This window comes from Arvicanthis niloticus, chromosome 10 (genome assembly GCF_011762505.2).
Source record: "Arvicanthis niloticus isolate mArvNil1 chromosome 10, mArvNil1.pat.X, whole genome shotgun sequence".
NCBI classification, from domain to species: Eukaryota; Metazoa; Chordata; class Mammalia; order Rodentia; family Muridae; genus Arvicanthis; species Arvicanthis niloticus.
Genome location: NC_047667.1, coordinates 21,231,336 through 21,248,619, shown reverse-complemented (window position 1 = coordinate 21,248,619; position 17,284 = coordinate 21,231,336). Strand labels below are relative to the sequence as shown.

The following is a 17,284-nucleotide window of genomic DNA, read 5'->3' as shown; positions in this document are numbered from 1 at the left end:
TTTAGTGTTTTATGAGCTGCTTCCCTCTCTTTCTCTCAAACATGTCTCAAACTCCCCTCTTATCAGGAAGCCCTCCTTGGTGTTACATCCTCCAGCAACGCTGGTACAAAGGGCCATGGGGCCCACTCACTGCCACAAGGCCACCCAAATATACACAATTTAAGCATCACAGAGCTTAGGGGTTATCTAGAAATTCTATATCTATTGTGGTCTGGTCCTCAGGGTACCAGCACCTGTTGGGTCCCTCTTAAACTGAAGAAGGCATACGCTCTACTTGGCTGTGGTCTTCCTCGGGTGAGCCCTTCCCCCGAGGTCTTTGTTAGGATAGTAATACTATGTGAGGACCAAGTAACTCCTTTGTAAGTACTGAGGTGCTTTCATGCACTGTAGCCCAGTTTGCTTCCAAAGCTTTCCACGGGCAGAGAAGGCAGATATAATGACTCCTTTCAGTGAATGTGGAAACAAACCTCAAGTATGAGCTCCCTGCACGTGGCGAATTAAGCGAGACCCTCAGGAACATCCACCGACAGAATCCTGTTTTCCTCAGTCATACACTTGGAACTGTTTTGTCTGCCAGCTTAGGTTTTAATCCCATCCAGTGTTGCCGCTGGGAGCAGTGGCCCTGGGGCTGGCAGGGGAGCCAGAATAAGCAGATTTGACTTCTAATCTGACTCACACATCTGTTCAGAGTTCTGTCAAGCTGGGAAAGTCTAGCTGTGCATCCAGCCTCTCCTGCTTGCTGCCACAGCTGCCTCTAGCCCCCGGTGCACCCCTCCCTCCTCTGGGAGCCCAAAGTTGGCCACATGGTGAGGAGTATCCCAGGAGGATGGCAGCCTATCAACATGCAGATGTTTTCTCTCCTCCACGTGGTGCTGACCCGAGTCTATTGTGTGTGCCAAGAGCAGGCTGTCACCAAGTCTCCTGGCAGACTCGCAGCTGAGTTGGGGACCATTTCCGGAGAAGAATGGCCCATTATGAATGCCGAGGCTTCCAAAAGCTCTGTCGTTCCTCTGGGTTGGCTGGGCTTCAAGAGTCCAGAAGGACAGCAATGGAGACTCTGGAATTCCTCGAGGTCAGCTTCAAAGTTGAAGGTTCCAAGGACCTTGACAGACCAAGGATTTTCCCCAAGGGGTCTCCCAGGCTGGGCCCGAAGCCCATGAGGGGCTTGGGAATGGGCAGTGGAGGAGAACTGGCAGGGAGTTGGTGGGCAGATAGTGTGCAGCTGGGGACACCAGGAGAGCCAGAATTGCATTGTGTTTTATTCATAATTCCTGACCCTTAACCTGAGGATGGGAAAGGACCCATCACCTTCAAAAACTCCACTGAACCCATCCCAGAGGAAATGGAAATTCAGAATTGTTTTGGAGCAGCTCGGTGTTTGCCAACGGGTGAGTAATGCACACTGCTGTTAACTGGCTCACGGCTGTCCTCACCCCCACCCCCACAACCAGAAAAAAATGTATGGCTGTACACCTCGTTATCATGCTAGGCTGAGGTATGCACTCCAGGCAAGCCAAGCAAGGGTCTCTCTCTCTCTCTCTCTCTCTCTCTCTCTCTCTCTCTCTCTCTCTCTGTGTGTGTGTGTGTGTGTGTGTGTGTGAGAGAGAGAGAGAGAGAGAGAGAGAGAGAGAGAGAGAGAGAAAGTATTTAGTGTGTATTTAGTGTGTGTGAGAGAGTTGCTTTTGCTCACAGTGTGTCATCATAGCAATACAAACCTTAAGACACTCTCGGTACCCAAATGGGACTGATCATTTCAGTCCCCACCCTCAAAAGAGATGCCTGCACAACAAAATCAAGACGTTCACTCTGTGTGTGTGTGTGTGTGTGTGTGTGTGAGAGAGAGAGAGAGAGAGAGAGAGAGAGAGAGAGAGGGTATGTCTGTGTGACTAGTCCCACTGTAAGGATTATCTCACAGCAAGACCAAAAATTGGGAAGTACCTGTTTCTTATTTAAAAAAAAAAAAAAAAAAAGTAAAGAAAAGGAAAGGAAAAAAGAAAAAGAGTCCAATGGAGGTTAAGATTTGATGCAAACCACACAACTACTTTGTGGCAGAGCAGAGATTGGAACCTAAGTCTGCAATCGACACTCCAAAGTGTACATCCTAAGCAAAGTTATTCAAAGTTCCAGTACATGAGACACAATTTGATATCAGCAGAGCATGTAAGGAAGGCTTCTGGGCTTGGTTCCCTTGCCCTGGGTCAGGGCAGAGATATCTGCAATCAAGGAAGATTCTAAAGAGATTGCATCACAAGGTAAGAAACTGCTTGGGGGCTCTGTTTTCAGACCTCAACCAGAAAGCACAGTCTGGTCAGAGGACATGAGAGCCCCAGAACGCTGCTAGCTCTCAGGACCTTTGCCCAGAGAGGGTGACCCAGAAGAAGTATTTAGTCCTCTGTGCCAGTTTTTTGTTTTGTTTTGTTTTGTTGTCAATTTGACACAAATCTAAACATATCTAGGAACAGGAAATCTCAATTGAAGAACTGCCCCCTGCCCCCATCAGACTGGCCTGCAGGCAAGCTTGTTGGGCGTTTTTTTGATTGGTGATTGATGTGTAAGAGCCCAGCCCACTGTGGTGGTGCCATGTCTGGGCAAGTTGTCCTGGGATGTATAAGAAAGCAAACTGTGGTTTCTTCTCTGGTTCCTGTCCTGACTTCCCTCAGTGCTGAAATAAACCCTTTCCTTCCCGAGTTGCTTTTGCTCACAGTGTGCCATCATAGCAGTACAAACCTTAAGACACTCTCGGTACCCAAACGGGACTGATCATTTCAGTCCCCACCCTCAAAAGAGAGATGCCTGCACAACAAAATCAAGACGTTCACTCCTGGGGAGACTTCTATTGTGCTGACTGGCTTCCCGCCATGAGGGAGAACTTGGAGACAGACCTCTGTGAAGCCCAGGAACAGATTCTTCAGAACCAAGTGTGCAAATCATTCCTGCCTCACAGTGTCTGAGGGTACACTCTGAATTTACAGCCCTGGGTTTCACTTTGAGCTCCCAGTGACAGAACCACAGCGAGCCGGGCTGTAACTCTTTTTTTTTTTTTTTTTTTTTTTTTAAGATTTCTCCCCTGGCAATTCCAAAATAAATTGAAGCTTGAGAAGAAGAACCAGGAGTGGAATAGCTTTGGGATACTACTAAGCATCTCCATAAACCCCAGACCCTCTCATTCCCAGGGAACTCTGCAACTATGGAGTTATTGAAAGCGAACATGAGAAGTGTATATCTGAGCACTGCTCAGACACTCTGCAGTCTTGGGTGGCTGAGCCTTACTGGGCCCCAATCCTTCCCACCTTTAATGGGATAAGCTTGCTACCCGTAAGCATCACTGTGGAATTCTGCAAAGTGGGCAGGCAGCATTCTAGAACTAGAATGAACTAGAAAAGCCTTCTCATATGTTTTGGGAAATACCACCAGAGGGCTCAATATGGGGAGTTGAGAGCTGGGTGTTGCATGAGTGGTCAGGTCTCTGAGTCATGACCTGGGATACAGATAGGATGGCACTGAGCAGAGACAAGGTCAGATGCTAGATTGTTTTTGGAACTCTGAAGTAGATAGCATAACCCTAGCCAGACAGCTTCATGAGTAAAGGGCACAGAGTTCATGTCCTTATTGGACAACTTGCTAACTGAGCCACTCTGGGCCTCAGTATCCTATGTGTACATATAATAAACATACTCACTTCCCAACGCAGAAAAGGTTTGGCACACAATTAGGAATCGGTAAATGTTAGTCACGATTGCCTATTGATGGAAAGATTTTGAGTGTAGGGGGAATCTATAATAGTCCAGAGTCTCTGCTTGTGTCCTTGCCAAAGCCAACGTGAGTCCTTGCCACCCTGTCTGCAAGTAAGGGTGATGAAGAAAGCCAGGGATCAGAGTTCGCAGGCTGGGCTTTCTCCTCTTGCTAAACCGGGGACAGCACTGGCTGGATTAGAGGGTGTTCTCACCATTGTCTCTCTCTCTTTAATTTTTTTTTATTTATTTACATTTTAGATGTCATCCCTTTTCCCCATTTCCCCTCCCTAGAAACTCCCTATCCCCCATCTTCCTTTTTGCTTTTATACCTTTTTAATTACTTGCAAGTATTAAGGTCAGTTCTAGGTTGAGGAACTAGCAATACAATAGATGCAAATAGTCAAGGAACAAGCAAGACAATAAACACAAATGGTCAAAGAAAAAGCAAGGCAATAAACAAAGTTCCATGAACACTCCCATGATCATTGCTTCTAAGGGCTTATCAGGATGACCAAAATATCTGAGCCAACTTCCCTGTCCTAGCCCAAAGTCATTTCACATCTGAAGCTTACTTCCTTGTTTTAACCTAATATTTAGATTCCTGCCTGAAATTACTTCTTTGTTCTAGCCTAATATTTAGATTCTTGCCTGAAATTACTTCTTTGTTCTAGCCTAAGATTTCAAGTCTGCAATTACTTTTTTGTTCTAGCCTAATGTCAGATTCCTGCCTGAAGCCTACTTCCTTGTCCTTGGCCAATGTTATATTCCTGCCAAGCAGCCCATTTCCTTGTCCTTGGCCTGTGTCAAATTCTTGCCAAGCAGCCCCCAAAACTCTTTGCCTCTTCCACTTTTTTATTTCATAAACAAAACTGAGCCTGTCTTAGGTTGTTCTGACAAGAATGCCTTCCTTACCTGTCATAGAATATGCATTATCAAAGGCAATGCACTTCTGTCTTAGGTTGGTAAGGCTCTGTGCTGCTCTTTATCCTATTCAAATTATTGGAAGGAGGATCAGAGTTTAAGAGTAAGGAGCCATCTTGAGTTCATGCCAAACACCATTGGATTCATGTTAGTTCTAAAATTTACAGGGACAGTCATTATAATTAAAAAAAGTTTAAAGACACTTGCAGGATATTTGGCATAATTCTTTTCTTTTTAAAAGATTTATTTATTTTATATATATATGAGTACACTGTCACTGTCTTCAGACACACCAGAAGAGGGCATCAGATCCCATCATAGATGGTTGTGAGCCACCATGTGGTTGCTGGAAATTGAACTCAGGACCTCTGGAAGAGCAAACTGCTCTTAACTGCTAAGCCATCTCTCCAGCCCCAGTATTTGGCATAATTCTAACACCTCTCTGGATGTTTTAACTTTGCATAGTGAGCTTATGAATTCAAAGAATGCTGCTCTGCTGAACGCTAATGTGGCAGATACTGTTGATAAAATTACCCATGGCCTGAGGTCAGTTTTTCTATTTTGGTCAAGCTTCAAGTAGGGCATATATAGCTTGATCATGCTAGCCCTTTTTTGTCCTGGGGATACTTTTATTCCTGCCCATCGTGTTAAAGCTTGTCTTTAACAACATCAACATACATGGCTTGAAATTGAAAATGGACCCCCAGACAGAGTTATTAAATTAACAGGATGGCAAGCCAAGGATGGGTAAGATTCCACCATTGTCTCTTAAGCTAGGCTTCTGCCTCCCTTGGCTCAGCTTCCAGGGCATGGAAGATGGGGCGTGAGAAGGAGACAGACATACAGATTGTGGATCCCTGGATCTTTGCACCTGAGAATCTAGGGAAAGAATGGAGTTTTCTGCCTGCTCTGTCCTGTATAAATCCAAGAGGCAGCAACAGTCACCCTCCTCCACAGAAGTGCTCCACTTGGGTGGGAATCCACTCAGGCCTCCTCCCTGATGCTCTGTAGAGGCTGAGAAGGTTCCTGTGAGGGATACAGAAGCCCTTGGGGCAAACATTATGATTTAGTCTTAATGGACACTACAAAAGGCCACATACCCTTGCTATCTGGTGGGCCAGCCATGTTTGGAGAGCCTCTCCCCTCAGCTTTGGCCATGAGGAGAAGAGTGGCATCTACTATGGAGCATGAAAGGGCCTGACATCCATCCCTGGAAGAAAGAGGGTGCGAAGGAGGGATGGGTGGAAAAAGGAGAGAAGGCAGAGGGAAATGGAGAGGGAGAAGAATGAAGGGGGAGGGAGGGAGTCAGGCAGCAAGGCATCATAGCAAGTGCCTGAAATCCTAGCTTTTGGCAAGTAGAACATGAGGATCAGGAGTTCAAGGCCAGCCTAGGCTACTAGAAACCCTGGATCGAAAGAGGAGAAGAGGAAATGGCTGTCTTTTTAAAGTCAGTATTTATAGAAAGGATTGGGGTAACCCTGGGGTAGATGACTTCCCACACAAAAGGTCTTAAATTCACATACCCCCACCACCATCACCACAAAAAAAAAAAAAAAAAAAAAAAAAAAAAAAAAAAAAAAAAAAAGGTAGAGAGCTCCAACAATTGGAGAATACAGACTGTAACCACATCAGGCAGAACACAGAGACTGCACTCTAGACACCAACAGAGAGGAAACACAGAAGAGTATAAGGACTTCTGGCCAGCTCCTCCATTCTTAACCTGCCTGTCTGCTGGTCTGCCAGAAGGTAGACGCAGTGGTAGGGTCTGGAGCCACGCCCACTATGGGAATGCTTATCTGCATTCTGAGCCAGGGCCTGGCCTGCAAAGGGCAGCACAATGACTCACACTACCAGGTCCACACAGCAGAGGAATCTAGGCCAGCAGGAAACAGGTGGCTACCCTAACACAAAAGAGACACTGACTCTGTTGGCCGGTGGTAACATTGGAGCCAGACTCTAGAGCTAAGTGAATTTCTGCAGAACCAGGGACAAGCACCAAGGTCTCTGCCCAGAAATTGCAAGACCTCCCTTGTGGAGATAAAAGGAAGGACTGGGAAGCAAGCAGGGGTTTCCACTGCACATGGTTGAGGCCCCGTGTAGCAGTGCAGGCTGAAGGGCAGGATCATTACCTGTTAGAAGCAATATATGTATGTTAAAAAGTGGAGCAAAGGGCTGGAGAGATGGCTCAGTGGTTAAGAGCACTGATTGTTCTTCCAGAGGTCCTGAGTTCAATTCCCAGCAACCACATGGTGGCTCACAACCATCTGATGTCCTCTTCTGGTGTATCTGAAGAGACCAATGGTGTACTCATATACATGAAATAAATAAATCTTAAAAAAAAAAAAAAAGGACAAACTCAAAAAAAAAAAAAAAAAAAAAGTGGAGCAAAACAAAAGCTTGGAGTGCAGCCCAGTTGGTAGAGTTACTGGATAATGAGAGTAAAGAACTGAGTTTGACCCCCAGGATCACATGAGCTGGCATGATGGCACAGCCCACGGTCATAACACTTAAGAGGTAGAGGGAAAATTCTTTACATAGGAAATTCAAGAAAAACCCAAGATGCATGAGCCCTTGTCTAAAAAGGGGGGGTGGGGGAGGAATAAAGAAGAAAACAAAATTCACTATCACTCATGTGCTAAACCCCCATAATTAATCACCGTCAATCATAAACACTCTGATGCCTTCCTTTCAGATCCTCTTCTAAGCATGATACTGAAAAGAATGCACAGAAGCTGGGCGGCACACACCCTTAATCTCAGCACTCAGGAGGCAGAGGCAGGGCAATCTCCATGAGTTCCAGGCCAGCCAGGACTACATAGTTAAATCCTGTCCCAAAACACAAAACACACACACACACACACACACACACACACACACACACACACAGTGGAGTACTCACACCTTTCCCTCTCCAAGATACTCTCAGGGATCATTTTTGAAGATGAAGTAAAAAGGTTGTAAGAGTCAGAAGTATCAGGCATCTGATTCAAAATGTTTGCTGGACATGATGGGACCATTGTATAAGATCAAACCAGGCAAAACCTCAACACGAACAAGGAAGGGACTCCTTCTAACATTCTACCCCTGGCTGAGAAGATATTGGCAACTGGAGGGACGTGGTTTCTGGGGAGAGAGAGTTACGTTTTCTTCAGGGGTGTGGCTCTCAAAGGCTACTCATGCTTTTGTAGATGGTCCTACACCTGTGTACATAAAAAAGCACTTAGTGAACGCAGTAGGTTAAAAAAAAAAAGTCGGGGCTGGAGAGATGTTTCAGCAGTTAAGAGCACTGACTGCTCTTCCAGAGGTCCTGAGTTCAGTTCCAAGCACCTACTTATATACACAGAAATTTTGGTGCCAGAAAGATTGGTCAGTCCACAAAACTTGAGGACCTGACTTTGCATCACTAACACTGTATAAAAAGCCGGCATAGTGATACACACCTGGAAGGCCAACCTAGTTGAATCAGTGAGCTCCAGGTTGAATGGGAGGTTCTGCCTCAAAAAATAAGATGAGCAATAATAGAGAAAGACACCCAGTATTGACCTCTGACCTCTATGTGCATGCTTACACAAGGTATCCAATGAAGGTACATTCGCATACACACACGAACACAAACATGCACGAACACATCCATGCACAATACATATTGATGGGTGTAGTAATAGCAGTCTGGCACTCCAGTGACTCCTCCCATGTCACCCTATAACTCAGTGGCATTTTTCTTAGCATGTTTATCCCTAGTACCACATGCAAAATTATAAATATAATATGTAGCAACGGGGTCCAGGGAGATAGCTTGGTGGGTAAACAATACTTGCTGTGTGAACATGCAGGCTTGAGTTCAAATCTCCAGGACCCATGTAAGAAGGCAAGCATGGCTGTGTGAGTCCTATAACCCCAGTACTAGAGTCTGGGAGAAAAGACAGATGGATCCTGAGAGCTCAATAGTACCAGCCTACTTGAAAAGGCAAGCTTCAAGGTCAATAAAAGACCCTGTCCCAATAGGGCCTCTTCATCCTATTGCACAGATTATACAGGTATGTACATCTACAGATAACCACACACACACACACACACACACAAATATAACACATACATGGAATTGGAACAATAAGACTATATAGGCAGTATGTATTTTTATTTTTATGTTTGCAGTACTGGTGATGAACCTAGGACATCGCACATGAGAGGCCAGTGTTCTATTACTGAGCTGAAATTCCCGATCCTATAGGCATATTACAAAGTCCATATTTTATATTCAAGATTATGCTATACCAGTTGGGCATTCCTAAACTGAAGATTCAAAATACTCCACAGTCTGAAACTTTGGGAGCATTGATATGACATCACAAATGTGTCCACACCTGCCCTCACGTGCCAGGTTGCAGGTAAATGCAAGTGCAAAGGCTGGAGAGGTGGCTTAGTGGTTAAGAACACTGGCTGCTCTTCCAGAGGTCCTGAGTTCAATTCCCAGCAACCACATGGTGGCTCACAACCATCTGTAATGGGATCCAATGCCCTCTTCTGGTGTGTCTGAAGACAGCGACAGTGTACATATACTATAAATAAATAATATTTTTAAAACGTTGTGTAAAATTACCTTCAGGCTAGGAATACAGCTCAGTGGTGGAGTGTGTGCTCATTGTGTGCAGTGCTCTGGGTTCATGTTTAATAACAATAATAATAATAGGAAGAGGAGGATAAAGAACAGCAGCCACCATTGCCTTCAGGCAATGTGTGTAAAGTGTACATTAAACAGAAGTAAAACAGAGACCTACCTGCCACCACATGGTACAGAAGGGCCATAGACACATGGAGGCCCACCTTCGCCATATCATGAAGGACACCCAGAGGCCCTCCAGCCATGTGGTCGGCCCTCAGTGGGAGCCACTACAATGTGCAAGTTTGTGGTGGAGAGATGGGAGAGAAAGAGAAGAGGTAGTTGAATACTATGAAGAGAGTTGAAACTGCAGATGCAAGGTTGGAGTCTGTTATAAGTAGCCATCCCTACCACCTGAGGCCATGGTGAAGTCCCAGCCGGTGCTGCCCTAAGGGCCATGTCTGGGTCCTTGGTCATGCAGCAGCAGGTGTTTGGGTGTTGATTTCTGTGGCTCACATTATCACTAGAGACTACGGGGACATCCCCAGTCTGGGCAGCTGCCTGAGACCACACAGATGCCCAAGTGCTGTGAAGAACTGGCACCACCCCACACTGCCTGAGGTCCTCTGGAGAGCTGGCCCCACCTCTCATCGGCTGCAGCACTCAGGAGAGTGGGCCTTGTACTTTGCCTGGGCAGCACAGCAGAGCTGGCTCTGATGTTGAGGGCACAGGTAACCTACTCTAACCAAGGGCTAGAGCATGGGATAGCTGGCCCTGCCACTCCTCTGCTGTGACACAGGGCAACAACAGGATAGCCAGGAGGAGTCCTGATGAAGATCCAATATTGTTGGTGTAGCAGAAGCCAGAGACCTGTAACCAAACCAATGACTCATTTCAGTGAACATTTGCAAGTGAAGATGTGCGGACAAAAGAGTATACTGCATGACATACTGTGACAAACTACAGCTTCCACGATGAGCTGTTTCCTATTATTTGCTTGTTTGTTTTTTATTTTCTTTGGGTTGGGAGATGTTTAAGGTAGAAGTCAGACATGAGGGCACAGGGATATGGATGAGGTACATGCTGTGAAACTCACAAGGAATCAATACAAAGTTGAAAAAAAAAGTAAACTGTGATCTCATCTGCAAGACATCGTCTTAGATATTCCAATCATTACCTTTAAGGCATATTCAACCTGTATTAAAATAGTTTCTGAATTCAGAGCACATGTAGTTTAACACATAAATTATTTAAACATAGTATATTTAATAGAATATTGTGCTTTTAAATAGTAACCTAGGAAGGGCTGGAGAGATGGCTCGGCACTGACTCCTTAAAGTGGAAGCAGACTCATGCTAAAGCAGACCCGAAAGAGAACATATGATGCTTGAAGAGAATATAAGTAAGACCCAACAGACAGTGACATGGCACTTACATAGCTAGCTGGGCAATGCTTTGTTGGTCTCAGGTCTTTGCTGATCTTTACTTCACAGAGAGAGGCACAGCAAAGAACTTTTCCTGGTGTCCCAGCTGGTTCTGGTCACTTCTGCTGACTCATGCAGATTCGGTGGAGGCCTGGTTGTTTCTGCTGGATCGTGCGGTTGCTGCTGATTTGTGTTCGGTGACATTTTAAAACTGGACTGTTGATATCTTGACACTCCTGACAAGGAAGATTGAAATCACCCCAAAGAAGTACTTCTAAACAGGTTCACACCCCCCATTTCCTACCATACGTCTTTCTTCCCTCCCTTTGGATGGTGAGCTAGAAGGAAGAGGGGGTGAAGTGTTTGAAAGCTCACCCTTCCTAAAGTAGGTTTTGAAAAATCTAAGCCAGCTGGGTGGTGGTGGCGCACGCCTTTAATCCCAGCACTTGGGAGGCAGAGGCAGGTGGATTTCTGAGTTCGAGGCCAGCCTGGTCTACAGAGTGAGTTCCAGGACAGCCAGGGCTACACAGAGAAACCCTGTCTGGAAAAACCAAAAAAAAAAAAGAAAAGAAAAAAAAAAAGAAAGAAAGAAAAATCTAAATCTAAGCCTACAAACCTTCTTCCAGAGGACTCCAAGTCCAGTTACCAGCACCATATGGGGTGGCTCACAACTCTCTGTGTGATGATTTGTATATGCTTGGCCCAGGGAGTGCCACTATTAGAAGGTGTGGCCTTGTTGGGGTAGGTGTGTCACTGTGGGTGTGGGCTTTAATACCTTCATCCTAGCTGCCTGGAAGCCAGTCTTCTGCTAGCAGCCTTCAGATGAAGATGTAGAACTCTCAGCTCCTCCTGTACCATGCCTGCCTGGATGCTGCCATGCTCCCACCCTGATGACAATGGACTGAACCTCTGAACCTGTAAGCCAGCCCCAATTAAATGTTGTCCTTATAAGAGTTGCCTTGATCATGGTGTCTGTTCACAGCAGTAAAACCGTAACTAAGACACTCTGTAACTCCAGTTCCAGGGGCTCTGATGATCTCTTTGAGCCTCCTCAGGTACTGCATGCATGTGGCACACAGATAACCTTCAGATAAAATACACATAGACATATTTTTTTTAAAAAATTAACAACTTGGTCTTAGGATTCTCATTAGAAAGGGCTAGAAAAAAATGCCTTCAGCATGCTATGACAGCAGCTATTTTAAACCAAAGGCATTCAGATGTCCAAATTATCATACAGGTTGGGTCTGGTGACACACACCTATACTCAGCACTCTGGAGGCTGTGCCAGGAGGATGGAGGCGAGCCAGGCAGCCCCAGAGACTTTCAACCTGTGAGCTGCAACCCCTTTGGAGGCTGAATGACCTTTTCTCAGGAGTTGTACATCAGATACACTGCATACCAGATATTTACATTATGATTCATAACAGTAGCACAATCATAGTTATGAAATAGCAACAAAATAATTTTATGATTGAGGGTCACAACAGTAGGAAGGTTGAGAGTCACTGAGCCAGGGCCATGTGATGTGATTGTCAAAAAATGAAAATTAAATTTAAAAATTGCCATGTTGGTGTGAGGTAGAGCAACCAACCTCACTTTGAGACAAAACAGACTCAGAAAGCATGCAGATGGCTCAGCCTAAAGATGGCTTGGCAACATGAGATCACGGACAGGATGAACAGAGAAAGAAAAAGAAGGAACAGAAGGATGGGGAGTTGGGCCTGAGCATCCGAGAGTGAGGGTGTCTCAGCCAAAATGCAGTCAACTCTAAGGAAGCAGAAGGGTGGGGCTCTGAGTGATGATGGGTCAGGACAGAGGAGCCCATCTCAGCCCTCAGGCTTGAGTAGCTTATCTGTGTGGGTGGGACATCTCGGAAGTACTTAAGGCTTCGCTCTTGAAGGGATTAATCCAATCACTGAATTAATGGATTAAGGGATTGTCTTAGTCACTCTTTTATTGCTGTGAAGAGACACCATGACCAAGGCAACTCTTATGAAAGAAAGCACTCAATTGGAGGCTGGCTTACAGTTTCAGAGGTTTGGCCCATTATCATCATGGCAGAGAGCAGGGCAGCATGCAGGCAGGGGCTGGAGCAGGAACGAGAGCTATGTCTTGATCCATAGGCAGAGAGCAAGACTGGGCTTTTGAAACCTTTCAAAGCCCACCCCCAGTGACACACTTCCTCCAACAAGGCCACACCCCCTAATCCTTCCAATCCTATCACTCCCTAGAGACCTAGCAGTCAAAGGAACCTATGGGAGCCATTCTCATTCAAACCTCTGCAGGGGTCAATGGGTTAATAGGGAGGGCATCTGATGAGGAAGTCTGTAAGACCTTGTCCAGATGCATCGTGCGCTCTTGTCTTGCCACATTCTGCACCATGCTACCTGAGGACTTAGCAGGAGACCACAAACAGGTGCAGCCCTGACCTTGAGCCAGATTGTGAGCCAAAGCAAACTCCTTTATTGTATGTATAATCTATTGTCAGCAATAAAAATCACTCTAAGACACGGAGCAAATGGCTGAGGTACGTAGTGAAAAAGAACAGAAAGGGACAGGAAAGAATGATGATTTGAAACTCTGAAGCTCTGAGGAAACAGAGAAAGGAAATGAACGCTAGGCTGCTGGATGACTTTGCAGTAGTCAACATTTACATAAATATTCACAAAAACGTAGAGGGTGTTTTGGGTTTAAACTTCTAGAACCAACCCATTAGTAAAGCATGGAAGACCTGATTACGGTTAGAAAATTAAAATACAAATGTTACTTTAAAAAAAAATACAGGACAGGTGGGATGGCTCAGTGGGTATGGGAATGTGTCTGCAAGCCTGACAGCTTAGACAGATCTCAGTTAGATCCAGGGAACCCCAAAATAAGAACTGGCTCTTGAAAGTCTCTGTCTCTCTGTCTCTCTGTCTCTCTCCCTCTCTTTCATGCACATACACACTCACACATACACAATATATATAAAATACAAAAGTTAAATGTAAAACCTTTAGGAGTGGTGGTTCCCACCTATAATCCCAGAACTTAAGGGGCAAAGGCAGGAGAATGGCAAGTTTAGGGTCATCCTCAGCTACATAGTGAATTTGAGGCCAGCCTGGTCTATAAGAACCATCCTGTCTCAAAAGAACAAAAGAAAAAAAAAAAGAGTCAAGTGTGTTGCTTGGACAACAAAGACAATTAACAAATTTATTTTAATTGTGTTTAGAGTAGCTAAGTAAAACATCTATCTGGTCATATTGGAGTGGGGGCTGCTGTTTGGATGATGCATGAGCTCAGCCTCCAGTTTTCACAGTCACAAGTCAATGCAAAATGTTTGAACGAGAGACGCCAAGGAACAACAGCAGAGGCATGTTTTAGAGACCTGCAAGTTGCCCTTAGAGCAATGGTTCTCAACCTTTCTAATGCTGCGACCCTTTAACACAGTTCCTCATGCTGTGGTGACCCCCAACCTTAAAAGTATTTTTGTTGCTATTTCGTAACTGTGTTTTTGCTGCTATTTGAATTATGATGCAAAGATCTATGTTTTCTGGTGGTCTTAGGCGACCGCAGCGAAAGGGTCATCTGACCCCCAAAGGGGTCGCAAGCCATAGGTTGAGAACCACCCCCTGGAGTACGTGCTGGGAATGGAGAGCAGTTGGGAGTCAAGGGTGGTGGGCCGGATGGGCAGGACTTGTTTTGTGAGCTCTTCTGTTCTGATGTATTTTTAACCAAGTGCATACGTGACGCTGATATTGAAATGAAGGAACACTATGAGACAGAGGAGAAGGCGGAGGTGAGAGCTTGGTGCTGTAGCTGAGCCTGGAGGCCTGATTCAGATGATTCACACACCAGACACAGAAAGACCGAGTCAGGTGGAAAAGCAGTTCAAGAGGCCATTAGCCAAGCAAATGCTCTGATGAGGACATTGGCCAAACAAATGCTCTGATTTTTTTTTTTTTTTTTTTACAAGGAGACAGAAGTTATTTCTGGAAACTATAGACCAAGTGGCTCAATTTAGAATCCTGGCAAAATTCTTGCACAGATTATTAAACAGATGGCTTGGGAGTGTTTTGGGTTTATTTTTATTTATACTCTGCCTCCTTCCAAAAAGAGGGTTTTGCAGTAGTTTATAGAGATATGTACAGTACAACAAGACAGAAAAATTAGCAAGGACAGGGTCTCAAAAAAGCTAAGCACATGCCTGCGATTATAGCACTGGGGAGGTGAGGCAGGAGGATAGTCATGAGTTCGAATGTGGTCTAGGCTACATAATGAGAACCTGTATCAAAGAAGGAAAATGGAGGATGGAAGGAAGGGAGGGAGGGAGGGAAAAAGGAAGGAAGGGAGGGAGACAGGGAGGGAGGGAGGGAAAAAGGAAGGGAGGGAGGGAGGAAGGAAGGAAGGGAGGGAGACAGGGAGGGAGGGAGGAAAAAAGGAAGGGAGGGAGGGAGGAAGGAAGGAAGGGAGGGAGACACGGAGGGGGAAAAAAGGAGGGAGGGAGGAAGGAAGGGATGGAAAGCCGGAAGGAAGGGCCAAGTGTGGTGCCATATGCCTATAACCTCAACAGATCATGAGTTCAAAATCATCCTTGGCTAGTGAGTTAGAGGCCAACCTGGGTTACACGAGTCCCTAGTTCCAAATGTAAAAAACAAAAAAACGAAAAACAAAAACAAAAAACTATGCTGAGCAAGACAAACTGATCTATTTATGTGAAATTCTCAGAATAAGGAGTGGGGAAATGGTTTAGTCAATAAAATGACTGCAAGGCTGGTGAGATGGCTCAGCCGTTAAGAGCACCGACTGCTCTTCAGGAGGTCATGAGTTCAAATCCCACAACCACATGGTGGCTCACAACCATCCGTAAAGAGATCTGATGCCCTCATATGGATGTCTGAAGTCAGCTACAGTGTACTTTAGGCGGGAATGAGCGGGGAGGAGGCTGTGCCAGAGCCAGTGGGAGCAGAGCGAGTGGGGATGGATCAAAAGGGAGAAGGGAAGAGGGGGAAATGATTGCATCTCAAGCACGAGGCCCTGAGTTCGAATCCCCAGTACCCATGTAGAAAGCCAGATACTGTAATGTATACCTGTAATGCCAGCACTGGGGCAGAGACAAGAGGACTCCAGAGACTTATTTGTCAGCTAAGCCTAGATGAACCAGGAAGCTACAGTGAGAGGATCTGTCTCAAAAAGTAACATGGAGAATTACTGAACTGAAGAAGATGCCTAATATCTCCCTCTGGTCTACACACACACACACCACACACACACATATACACACACCCCACCCCACCCTCCACACCAAACCATGCAAATCCATAGGGACAGAAAATAAGGCAGTGGTAATGGATCACACAACCTTGCAAATATAATAAAACTCACACTAGAAAAACTCATACTAGATACTTTAAAAGGTGGGTTTTTTGGTATGTGAATTGTGAAATCAATCCAAAAACAAAAAACCAAACAAACCTACCACTACAATGGAGGGGGAGAAGAACGGAAAATAAAGAGAATTAAATTGATAGGCAGCATATAAAATTCTATGCTAGTAACAAAAATGGCCAATAACTTTGACCACGCACAGTTACTACAAGCTTGGAAAACAGCTAAATAAAATACTAACTCGTTGCTTGGAGAATCACAGCCTTCTCTGTTCCCAATGCCCAATAGAAATCTTTCCATGAACTTTCATAAAGAAGACCCATTACAGTAGCATCCTAAGAACTTCAGGCCTCACATAGCTCTGTCCTGGATCACTCATTAAACATAAATCCCAAGAAGTGTAATCCACTGGGGACATTTAATAAGGGGCCTCAACGGTGTGAGATCCACAAGCAGGTCCCATGACGGGGTCAGGAACTTAGGTCTATAACCCTAGCAGCGTCTTCTACTAGAGATTCTAACCTGTGGGTTGCCACTCCTTTGGTGGGTTCTAAATCAGATACCCTGCATATCAGATATTTATACTATGATTCATAACAGTAGCAAGATTACAGTTATGAAGTAGCAATGAAATAATTTTACAGTTGGGGGTCACCACAACATGAGGAACTGTATTAAAGGGTTGCAGCATTAGAAAAGTTGAGAAGCACGGGACCTAGGTCCTTGCAAAGGGGCCTCACAAGGTCCCGAAAGTAACAGCAAGGAACCTCCACTGACCTTCACAGTAGAAAGGAAAAGGGTGACTCAGGGTCACTTACTCAGTCTTGAACACTCTCAGGGAAAGTCCTGGTGTCATACACAGCAGAGGAGCCACAGTGGTTCTGAGAGAGCTCTAAAGGTCACTCCAGCTGTCAAAGTATCTATTCAGAAAGGAGGGAACAACTGACAAGTTCCAGCAGCTTTCTGCCACCACTGTGACTGTGACTTAACCTGAAGCCAGGAGAAACCCTGATTCCAGTATTCCTGGCTCCCCCAGAATGGCCCCCCACAGCCCGTGTTATCGTGTTGCCATGAGCCCATTTTGTTGAACATTCAATAACACAGACCTGTGAGCAGACATGTGGCTTCTTGTGGAGGTCTACCTATGGGATAAAAATGCAAACATAAGTGTTCTAGTCCCTAAACATTGTTATTTTTGAACTGCGGACCATCTGGTGTCTTCTCAAACCTTGAAC

The 17,284-nt window shown here is 45.3% G+C and overlaps 1 long non-coding RNA gene across 1 annotated transcript in view; it reads right to left on the bottom strand.

Annotated features, from left to right (window-relative positions):
- Positions 1-7,978: 7,978 nt before the first annotated feature.
- Positions 7,979-17,284, bottom strand: part of LOC143443657 (uncharacterized) — a 29,681-nt gene continuing 20,375 nt past the window's right edge. Inside the window, exons 2-3 of the long non-coding RNA XR_013112808.1 lie at positions 10,691-10,915; positions 7,979-10,125 (exon numbers count right to left, since the gene is read on the bottom strand). This is a non-coding gene — a long non-coding RNA (uncharacterized LOC143443657). The remainder of the gene's footprint in view (positions 10,126-10,690; positions 10,916-17,284) is intronic.